The following is a 12,487-nucleotide window of genomic DNA, read 5'->3' on the forward strand; positions in this document are numbered from 1 at the left end:
AACTTTCTTAGGTGGAGGGGTTTATGACAAGGGATGAGTGGAATCTTGTGAAAATCCAAGGAATGGAGTTATATCAGAATTACAGCACTGAGCCTCTATCTTTTGTAGCTATTGCTGCAGAGTGCTGTGTAACAAACTGCCCCAGGCTCAGTAGCTTAAAATAGCAAACAATTATTTCTCACTCCCAGGTCTATTGTCTAGCTGTAACTCTACAGGGAGAGTACAGACTCTCCAGGCTATGAGAGGATTCAAGTATGCTCTACCAGATCTCATTCTGGGGATGGACTGAAGGAGTAGTAACTACCCATGGCATGTTTTTCTCAAGGTGACCCTTGCAGCATAAGAGACCAAGGAGATGACATAAGCACATCAATGGCTTTGCTACCATCTTGACTGCTGACATTCTACGGGCCAAAATGATTCCCATGGCCAAGCCCAATAGCAGTGGGATGGAGAATTAGATTCCACTCAAAGTGGGAGGGTATTGCAAAGTTTCATGGCAATGCGTGTGAATATATCCTTATTATTCACTGGATTCAAGTATCAGGACCCATAATTCAATCTCCCACAGCTTTCATGGAGACTGACATGGGACTTAAGGCTATTTTGAGGTTCTTAGCAAAGAATCTTGTTCCTTTAATTTGAGAGAACTATCTAAGGAATTAAACCTGTCATCCTCCCCTCTTTGTAGTGTCCTTGACAGTCAAGATCATTAAGACTGTAGCCAGCGACATGATCCCATGCCTCTTCTGCTGCACCAAAACTTGAAGGAATCCACAATGGCCATGTGGCAGTAACAGCTTTCAATTTAGAGGAGCTATTGTTTGATACCATGATGGAAGCATCTCACTCTTACATTTAAAATCGTTAGATATACAGAGCTAGAGTCTTTATTAGAATAGCTGACATTTTGCTTGCAGATCATGTGTTGTAATTCTGCATGGTGGCACATTTGTTTTTAAATATTTTTACGCTTTTGACTGTGGGAGAAACATCTCTATATGTTAGTAACTGCTTTGTTTCATATGCCATATACTACAAGACAATATTGTGACAGTGATATTCAACAATTAAATCTACAGCTGAGTATTCAACAGGGCATTTGTATTAGTTTGTTCTCACACTGCTGTGAAGAAACACCTGAGACTGGGTAATTTATAAAGAAAAGAGGTTTAATTGCCTCACAGTTCTACATGGCTGGGAAGGCCTCAGGAAACTTACAGTCATGGTGGAAGGCACCTCTTCACTGGACAACAGGAGACAGAATGAGTACTGAGCAAGGGGGAAAGCCCCTTATAAAACCATGATCTCATGAGAACTCACTCCTATCAAGAAGACAGCATAGGAGGAAACTGCCCTGTGATTCAATTACATCCCACCAGGTCTCTCCCATGACACATGGGGATTATAGGATTACAATTCAAGATGAGATGTGGTTGGGGACACAAAGCCAAACCATATCAGCATTCCAATATTGTATTATGTCCACTGCTTGTAGATGATAAGTACATGGTGTGACCAGGAAATACCATTTCAACCTCCCTAGGCAACTGTAAAAAGAGTGGGACTATTTCTAGCACACTTAAAAATTGCTTTGTTTCCTACAAATGATGCCCTTAACATTTCACCAAAATTAGGTGATGCATTAGAACTTAAGGTTTGAGGCCCAGTCTATGTGTTGGATATATCACTTTGTGTCAGTTAATTTCTCAGTGATATTCTTTGTTACTTATAAAATAGAAACAAATAATCCTAGTTGCCTCTGCAGATTGAATACCGGCAATGCATGTTTCTTGTTAGGGTGGCCTACACAGAATGGTTGGAGGATAGAGCAAGGCAGCAGCCATGTAGTAGCACTACACATTCTCTCCCAGTTATTCTGTCAAACATGAATGTAGGTGCTGCTGTGAATGTATTCTGAACACATGTGAATGAAATATTTAATACATTGGCTTTAAGTTAATCAAAAAATAGATCATTCTGAGTAGGCCTGCCCAATAAGTCAAGCTCTTTAAGAAAGGGCATAGGTCTTTCTTTGGTCCAGAGACTTCAAACAGCTGTTGGCTATGCAATTGCTCTCCCTACCCTCTGGATTTTCCTTCTTGACTGAGGCATGTGGACACAAAATTCAACTTGTATGCATAGAGTTCCAGTCGGCTTGTGAGCTGCCCTTCCCAATTGCCTCATCTATGAATTTCGAATTTCCCTAGCTAGCCCCAACAATTGTGTGAACCAATGCCTTGAAATAAATTTCTTTATTTATGTACATATAGACACATATAGATAAATGTAGATATAGACCTATATCAATCTACATATTTATCTCCATCTAGATACCTATATCTCCTATGAGTTCTAGTTCTCTGGTTGAACCCTGACTTATAGAGACCATCAGGATCCTTCTAACTTAGATTCCAGAATGCCAACTGGCATTACCAATTGGATCAAGAAGGCTGTTCCACAACATAACTTTTGAGTCCTCAATTATTTCATGGGTAAGTCTTACCAGTCAACAATGCCTTTAACCCCAGATAGATCTTTGATGTTTTAATCAAACTGTATTCCATATTAAATAGGACTGGAAAGCCAAAAATCACAGGACATTTGAGGAACACATCCAGAATGAAGGCAAACTGAAATAAACATAGAAAAGGAATCTGGAGAAAAAAGAAAGTAGAAGAAAACTCCTCTTCATTCTGCAAAAAAAGAAAACAAAGAATTCATATCCTAAGACAGTTAAGAATAGATATCTCACTCATTAAAGAACAATTTGAGATGAAAATAATTGAGTTGAGAATAAGAAGGGACTCATGGAAACTAAAAAAAAGTTTCAGCCAAAATAAAATCTCAGTAATCAGGTTAGATGTTAAACAAAAAATATTAATAGAGTACATATTACACAATTCAATTATATAAAATTCAAGAATAGGCAAAACCTGTCTATGGTGATAGAAATCAGAGCAGTGATTATCCTACAGAGTGTGGGTGGAACTGTCCAGCTGGGGTAATGGAAATGTTCTATATTGTGATTGTGTGGTCACATGGGCCACACAAGATGGTCACAGAGGCCTACAGTCTTCCCCCGCTTATTCTCAGGAATTAAGTTCCAAGGTTCCTAGTGGATGCCTGAAACCATGAACAGAACTAAATCCTATATATAATATGTTTTATCCTACATGTAGATGCCTATGATAAATTTATGAATGAGACACAATAAGAGATTGATAATAACTAATAATATTATACTATATAACAATATACTATAATTAACAATATACTATAATAATATACTGTAATTATAACAATATACTGTAAAAAAGGTTATATGACTATGGCCTGTCTCTCAAAATACCTTATTGTACTGTACCTTGGGTAACTAAGACTGTGGAATGTGAAACTACAAATAAGTGGTAACTATGGCATACACCCATCCAAACTCCTTCAACTTTACACACAAAATCTTTGCATTTCACTCCAAATACTTTTTACTTTGATTTTTAAAATCCTAAAGAAATGGAAAGAAAAGGTGAGAGATAACTATTTTAAAAAATAAGAAATTTGATATAAAATCCATGAGATTCAATATTGAATTCATAGGATTTTCAGAGCAAACCAACAGAATGAAATTATAAATTAAACAAGTTACTTTCTAAGAATCCGAGGCTATGGATTCCCAGATTCAAATGGTCCCACTAAGAATTCAAAGTAATGAATGAGAAAAGACCAGCATCCAGGTAACATATCTTGCCATTTCAGGAATTCAGGAATAAAAGTTTTTAAAGTTCTCAAAAGGAAGAACAGATCACATATACATACAGAGTAGGAATAATCAGAATGTCTTTGGCCACTTCAAAAACAATACAGAAGAGAAGAAAGTGAAAAAACAATACAGAAGAGAAGAACTTCACAGTTCTGAAGATTTGTTTTTCAGCCTAAGACAGGCCTAAACTATGGATCAGTTGTGAGGAAAAACAAAGACATTTTCTTCTAACAGTTCTCAAAGTGTTATTCTTTCAAGCTTCTTTCTCAGAAAGCTACCAGAGGATATGCTCCATCTAAATAAGGAAATTAAGTCAAGGGAGAGAAAGAGAAAGCAGGCATGTGTGCCACCAGACTCAGGCAGGACTTGCCAAGATGACAACTGTGCAGTGGGCCTGGAGAAACTTGTCCAATTTGAGACAAGAGGTGGCCTGAGTATTTAGAAGAATGTATGTTTGTGTGTGTGTGTGTGTGTGTTTAATACTGTTACCTAAAATATATGATCAAATTGAAAGGAGTTTGGGATAAGATTCATGATAGGTACCTAGGAAACCAAGAAAAAATATTACATTTATTAACCTCAGGGAAGAAGTAAAAACAAGAAGTTGAACAAAACTGCGAAATACAGACCAGAAATTTAGTACTTTCTGCTGTAACTGTAAACAATATTTAAGTGGTTGTGGTAATGTAAGCACTAAATATTGACTTAACCAAAATTGTTTTATAACTCTAGTGAGAAATTGACTAACAAAATATGTATCTGTGTGTGAGAGGGGTGGGATTAAGAGCTCTTGATTCTTATCTTCCACAGTAGAAGTCAATAGGTAATGTCTAAAACTGAACAATTGAGAAATAGCAATGCAAAGTTGTAATTTATAAACATGGGGATAAATACCAGAAGCAATAAATAAAAGAGTTGAAAATGGTTTGTTTTTGAGGGATGAGGATCTCGAGAGTGAAGGGTCAAGGAATTAATGTTTTTCATTGTATTGTACATTACAAAGTGTGTCCATTTTGCTTTTATACAAATATTAGGGAAAATTAGAATAATATAGAGAAGACTCAAGGGGCTGCTCTGAAAATCAAATGTGATAGCGCAACATATCCCTGTTAAACTGTAATTTGCTATGTAAATATTTGTTATTATTGTCACCATAATAGAAGCCAACATGAATAGATCACTATAATAGGTATCGAAAAAATGGAGATCTTATCACAGGCCTGTCACTCACTACCTGTGTGAAACAGGACAAGTCATTCATCTGCTCAAATCATCAACTTGTTCATTTATAAAGTAACCTAATTTCTGCCTGCTCACTCTGTAGAGTGCTATGAAGCTCAAGTACATGTGAAAGTATTTCACTAGCTATAATTGCTGTTCCTTAATAGATAATGATTATTATTTCAAAGATCTGACTCAATAGGCTAAATATGTGGGAATTTTTAGACTGACTTAAAGTCACATTTGCCAAAATGATTTGCTTCTGCTTCCGGAGACAGGCCATGTAAGAGGTTTCACTTACTCATTCATTCATTCATTAATTTCCCAAACAAATAATAGTATAAGAGCGTGGGGGATGATCTGAATATTGTGCCCACTGGCTTTTCTTGTTCTAAGCCAGCCTGTCACGATGGCTTTTTGACTAATGTGGGTTTACTCTTGCTTTCTGTATCGGGCAGGAAAATAAGAGCATAAATATTTAACCTTCAAAAAGTGACTCATTTACTGGAACTCTGACTGTATGAAACAGGGTTATAAATCTTTCTGAGCTATTTCAATATGCATAAGAGAATGAAACCACATGAATGACGGAGTGAACCTTAACCTTTGACTGTTTAAAAGCATAGTTTTTTTTCCTCTCTCTTAAAAAAAGGGGGTCTCTGAATGTATACACGTTTGTCAGACATACATGATGAAATTTATCTTTTAAAGTGGCCCCTCCTTTTTCTCCTGTGCTCTGAAATTTATAACAAGTCTGTCAAGAAGCTGAAAGGAAATTATATTTTATAGCTGCCTATAGGTTTTGTTATGCTGGGAGAGAATCATTTCACTTTGCTCACAATAGACTGAAAGGCAAATTCCCATTCTTCGGCTGCCTGTCAATAAGAAGACAGCAGAGGGGTGATCTTCAGTGCAAAGATAGGCAACAGATTCCTGTAGACTGAGGTTCATTGTGGTACTTATATATGCTTTCTGAGGATTTATATTTAATTAAAATAAGTTGTTAACCAGCAAAAAGAAACTGAATTCTTTCTCTATGCATGATACTGTCTTAGATGCTAACACAAGAGGTAATCTAAGTAGATGCAGAGGTTGTGCAAAAATGCTTAGACACTCAAACTTGGGAGCAAACTATAGCTGAAGCTGTAAGAAGTAAGGGGAACAGAAGTTTGCCAGTCCCATGTGTACATGGTTGTACATTTGCATGTAATATTTTATTTAACCATTATGGTCTCCTTTACGATCCACATTCCACACATAAGAATATTGAAATTCCAGGAGTTTAACTTTCCCCCAAGTCACTCAGGTGAGATATGGTGGAGCCTAGAGAAACCCTATTATGTCTTGTCTGGATCCTTTTCACCTCTTTACCTTCATTTTGATTTATTTCAACAAACAAAGATTTACTGAACACCTAGCATGAATCAATCATTATCCCTGACCTCAGGACATTTTGAGTTTTTTTATTAAAATAGATATTTTATTATCATCTTATCGAACATCTAATTTACTGTATCATATTTATAGATGGCTATAATTAATGTCATATTAAACTTAGTGCAAGCCTTAATTCTGAAGACAGTTTTTCCATCAGGTGAAATACCTTATGTATTTGTTGGTAAAGTTCTAGGTTGTGATTTATTTTCCCATACTTCCTCTCTCTTTAGCATTCCCCATCTTAAACCATAGCACCATTTTACACCCTGTAGCTCAAAACAAAATTCTACAAATCACCTCTGACATCTTCCTTTCCCTATTCCCCCACTATGATGCATTGCCAAACCTTATCTGTGTTTATAGTATCCGTCAACTTCTTGCTGCTGCTTCATCTCCTCTGGCTCTACCCAGTTCCCAGACCCAATTCCCAGACATTATCTTTCCTCCATAGGCTTTGTATTAGTGTTCTCCAGAGAAGTAGATCTAATAGGATAGATGTAGACATAGATGCGTAGGAGATATGCCATCTTCAAGTTGGAGAACAAGGGAAAGTCTGTATTGCAATTCAGTCTGAGGCCAAAGGCTTAACCATGTGGGGTCCACTAATGTTAAAACATGCAGTCCAAAGACCTGAGTACCAGGAGCTCTGATGTCCTAGGGCAGGAGAAGATGGAAGTCACAGCTCAAGAAGAGAGAGAACTCACCCTTCCTCTGCCATTTTTTTCCATTTGGGCCCTCTGTGGGTTAAATGATGACCACGCACATTGGTGAGGCTGGATCTTCTTTACTAGTCTCCTGATTCAAATACTAATCTCTTCAGAAAACATCCTCGGCCGGGTGCGGTGGCTCAAGCCTGTAATCCCAGCACTTTGGGAGGCCGAGACGGGCGGATCACGAGGTCAGGAGATCGAGACCATCCTGGCTAACACGGTGAAACCCCGTCTCTACTAAAAACTATAAAAAACTAGCCGGGCGAGGTGGCGGCACCTGTAATCCCAGCTACCCGGGAGGCTGAGGCAGGAGAATGGCGTGAACCCGGGAGGCAGAGCTTGCCGTGAGCTGAGATCCGGCCACTGCACTCCAGCCTGGGTGACAGAGCGAGACTCCGTCTCAAAAAAAAAAAAAAAAAAAAAAAAGAAAACATCCTCATAGATCTCATAGATATGCTCAGAAAGATTGTCATTCCAGTTCTCTGGGCATCTCTTAGCCCAGGCAAGTTGACACATAAAAATAAGCATCACAGACCCTATGGCAACACCTTTCCTGCTACTACTGTTACCCTAACCAATTTATCTTTCACATGCAATTTATGCCAACTTTTTCTAACATAGATGATCCACTGCTTTGAACTCTCCTAGGATTTCTCATTTCTCTTATCATAATCTCTAGACTCTTTGCCATGGGCAGAAGGTCCTGCACGGTCTGGCCTCATCTCTCTCCACCTCACCCCACATCGCTTGCCCCTTGCCCAGGAGGTTCTAATTCTGCTGCCCCTCCCTGGTTGGTGAGTATGCCAGAGCCTTCCCACATCTGGTCCTTGACACTGGAGGTTGCATCTGCTGGAAATTCTCTTCCGTCCCTAGCTCCACTGCATAGATGGATCCTTCTTAATCCTCAGGTCCTTGCTCAAATAACAACTCCTTAAGGAGACCTGAATTTCCTAGTGAAATTGGCCACCCGCCCAATACGCCCCAACAAGTCTTAATAGCACTATTGACAATCTGCAATTAACTTGATTATATCATCTTGTTCCTATTAAAAGGCTCTGTCTGCTAGTTTTCTGCTGTCGTTCTAGCACTGAGAACAGTGCATGGCACCAAGGAGTTGCAATAGAAATATCTATTAAATGGATGCATAAGCCTGAGTGAGTTGCTCTAAACATTGTAACTGAGGAGAATAATGAACCTATAAGCTCACTTGGAACCTGTCCCTATTCTTCCCAATTGTTCTTTGTTGAATCCACCTGCAGGCTTTGTATGGTTAGGGCCTGGGATTGGCTCCTGCTCTAACAGAAAACAGAACCATCTGTGCAGTGCTCCCTCTCTAAGGCAGAATGCCTCCCTTAAACCCCTGAAGTTGATGCTTACTTGTGTTATCATGTAGCTTTCATACAACAGACATGTGGTTAGTGCCTGTTCTGTACCAGCCATGGGTTGAAGTACTAGACATAGACACGAAAGTATAGTCTTCCCCCAGTGCGGTGCAGTGAATAAGAAGATGAATGCAGCAACTGGGATGCCTGGGTTTAAATCCCAGCTCCACCTCTTACTAGCTGTGTAATGTTGAGAAGATATTTAATCTCTGCTTGCCTTAGTTTCTTCATATGCTGCATGGAAGAAAAATAATAGTACCTATATTATAGGGTTGTTTTGTAGATTTAATGAGTGTATGTTTGTAATTTATTAGTGCCTCATGTAAAGTAACTGCTATGTAAATACCAGCAAATAAATATACATGTAAATAAAATATTTCCCTTTTCCTAAAAGGTGATAGGCTTTTGGTGGCTTATCACCGCCATGGTGTTAAGCTTCATCAAAAATCCTCTTTCCTAACTCTTCTTGCTCACCCTTCTTGCTCAGTACCTGGGGTATTGGTGGCTCCTGGGCCTCACTGGCTTTGCTTTTGGTCTGCTGGTGGCCTTTGCACATAGCACGGTGTTTCACTCATGATAGAGATGCAGTGCAGAAAGAAACTAATTAATAAAATTAACTGTTGCATCTTTTAAGGTCAACCTGACATCCAGGACTCTGCAGCCCCTGTCTTCTCTGACCTTCACTTCCTTACCAATCCTTTAAAACTTCCCTTAGCATTTGTGATCCGTGCATTTCATGCCATCTCTTTACTGTTTTAACTGTGCAATTGCTTCCTGACACCGTTGCACTCTTTTCTTAGAGCTTATTTATCTCACTTTTTATTTGAATTGATTTTTCTTTGTTACAAGAAAGTTCTAGCAGCTGACATGGTAGCATACAAGTCCAGCTTTCTTCTGATGTGTTTGTGGTCTCTCTGTAAACTTATTGTTTTTTTCGGTTTTTGAAAGCAGAAACAATATTTGGGAAGGGTCACTTTTAATCAGTGAAGTTAACATGAAAGTGTGACCTCTAAGCCAAACCTTTAAAAACTTGACTTGACAATTTATTACTTTGGCAGTTATTGTTATTAGACCAACCCTAGGAACAAGTAACTCATCTAAAACACGTTTTTCGCCTGCTTTTGTTATTAAGACAGGTGCAACCCTACATGGCATCAGGCAAATCGGTCATTTACAGACAGCAAAACATTACAACCTGGAGTTACCGTCCACACTCCAGACACTTGGCATTGTGACCTCCTTGTGCCTCAATAAACCGGCCATAAAAATTGGCCTTTTAGTGACACATAGATCTTTTCTTAGAGATAGGAATGGTTATATATGTTAATTATATCTCTGATCTCTCAAAGGCACATACAGCCGTCATTCAATGTGAATCATTAAATACAGCCCAAACACTTCAACAGAAAATCAAATGGAAAAAAAATTAAAGTGTTTTTCTTGCATTCGTGTATGTATCACTACTATTGGAATTCTGACTAAACAGACAAAACTGTTTTCTTTTTATAAACATACTTAAATAAGTCGTTATACTGATATAGCTATTCCAGTTCTAAGTGGGAACTCAAATTTAACTTAAACATTGTAAAAGTCTCCACACCATAAGTCTGGATTAGGTTCAAATGGGCTAAGCAGCTGGCTGTTTCATTTTCACTGTTTTTCTGAGTACATGGTGTGTCAGACTTTACTCAAGAGTGGATGAGGAGGCCACATTTCTCTTATTATAAGCTAAACGTGTTCTCTCAGTATAAAATGGCTTTAAAAGAAAAATTGTACTGATAGGAATTTGGGGAAAGTGAGAATAAAAGCTATATAAAATACATAGCACAAAATACAGAGACTTTACTCATTGCGAAGGTTATCCTTGAAATCTTTACTACTCCTTTAATAAACAGCAAGCTTATCTCCTGATTTTCTAATTCACAACAATTTAACAATAAAAATAGAAGTTTTGAGAAGTTCCTAGAGGCAGGTAAACTCACAGCCACATGAACTGCCAACTGAGCTCCTCAAAATAGAGGACCAAAAAATAGTAACAACAGCATTATTGAAAAGTAACAATTGTAGAAAAAGAATTATTTGGTACCACTTAGGATAGGGATAAGTTGTCCCCCTAAAGACACTCCTATTGCACCCTAATGCTAAATTTAATATTCAGTATAATGATTCCTAGAGGCAATTCCAATTCTTCCAATATATAAATATGTGTTAATGGCAGATCTCACAGTTAGCAAGAGTTCCATCCGAAAATATCAAAAAACGGGTATGTGTGATTGCTCAAAGTATTAAGCCTTAATCACTGGAAAATTCACTTATGAGACATATATTCTCCTCAATGCTTCATAAGAATAGCAAAGGAATAATCATTAATAATAAAGGCAATAGTAATTAACCACCTCCCTGCCAGGCTTTGTTTGAAAGACGTTGCATGTTGGTCTCACATAATTCTTATAATAGCCCGTGAAGTAGCAACTACTGTCATCTTCATGAAGGCATTGAGGCACAGAGAGGGTATGCATCTTGCCCAGCATCACACGGTGAAGACAACGTTCAAACTTGTATGCCTGAGGTAAAAGCCCTACACCATGTCACCTCTCAGGTCTCAGGGCAGTCAAGTTCCATGGTTCCATGATCTCAGGGACTCCCAGTGAGTTCCAATGGGGAAAAATATAAGTGACATAATATTGGTAATCTATAATTTTACTAAAAACCTGAAAATAAAAATAAATATGTACTATGAAATTTTAGTGCAAACACTCAATTTGCTATTTTGTACACTATCTAATCCTATACAGCTTTGGCAATGGAATCAACTTTCACAAATGAGTACATGATTTAATAAAATAACACTTTAGACACTGTAAGTGAAGCAAACATCCTATGTAAGGAATTAAAACAGAAGCCAAATACTAAGAATCCTATGGGTGCATACTTTACATCTTAAAAAGAAGAGTTAATTTCAAGAAACCACAGTTCAGTGTTTTGGGGACCTACTACAGATTCAGATACTCGTGGAATTGGATTTCGAGTCTCCTACCGAGACAATAGGAAATCCATTTGTGAATTCTAAGGACTAAAATAGTGAAGAAATACAAACTCACAAGAGACACATACATTCTTGATAATTTATTCAGTATACAGCAAGGACTGGAGATCGGTATAATATACAAGATCTCCTGCCAGAAAGCTTAGGTTGAGTAAAATTTAACAGACTTTATTTGTATTATTGCACTTTTTTCTTTCTTTCTTTTCTTTTTTTCTTTTTAAATTGAGACGGAGTCTCTCATTCTGTCGCCAGGCTGGAGTGCAGTGGTGCGATCTCGGCTCACTGCAACCTCTGCCTCCCGGATCCAAGTAATTCTCCTGCCTCAGTCTCCTGAGTAGCTGGGACTACAGGTGCGCACCACCATGCCTGGCTAATTTTTGTATTTTTAGTAGAGACAGGGTTTCACCATGTTGGCCAGGATGGTCTTGATCTCTTGACCTCATGATCTGCCTGCCTCGGCCTCCCAAAGTACCAGGATTAGCTCTTTTCATGTCCAAATTTCCCAGCCGTGACTCTTCAGTGCCCACCTAATCTGGCCCTGGTCACCCTCCACCATGCTTTCTTGCTATGCCCATGCTTGCTTGCTGGGCTCCTCAAAGTTCCTACAGTTTTTCTGAGCTCTTACTCCCCTCACGCCTTTGGACTCACCCTTCCCTCTGCGGACGATGCTGCTCAACAGAGTAATCTCAGTTCCAAGTGTCATATGCTACTTCCCTTGGAAAATCTCCCTTGGCCTAGGTGCCACCATGTATGTGATCCTTTGGGACCTGCCTCCTGTCCTTAGCACTTACCCTTTTGACCTGTGACTGTTCCTTTGGGTGTACCGCTGGTCCCTCCCTTCCTAGGCTGTAAGCTCCACCTGTGCAGGAACAGGGTTTGTCCTGTTTGTCTGTCCCAGTGCATACCACATGAGAGGCACTGAATATATGTC

The sequence above is a fragment of the Trachypithecus francoisi genome, unplaced genomic scaffold (assembly GCF_009764315.1).
Source record: "Trachypithecus francoisi isolate TF-2019V2 unplaced genomic scaffold, Tfra_2.0 Lachesis_group3, whole genome shotgun sequence".
Classification (NCBI taxonomy): Eukaryota; Metazoa; Chordata; class Mammalia; order Primates; family Cercopithecidae; genus Trachypithecus; species Trachypithecus francoisi.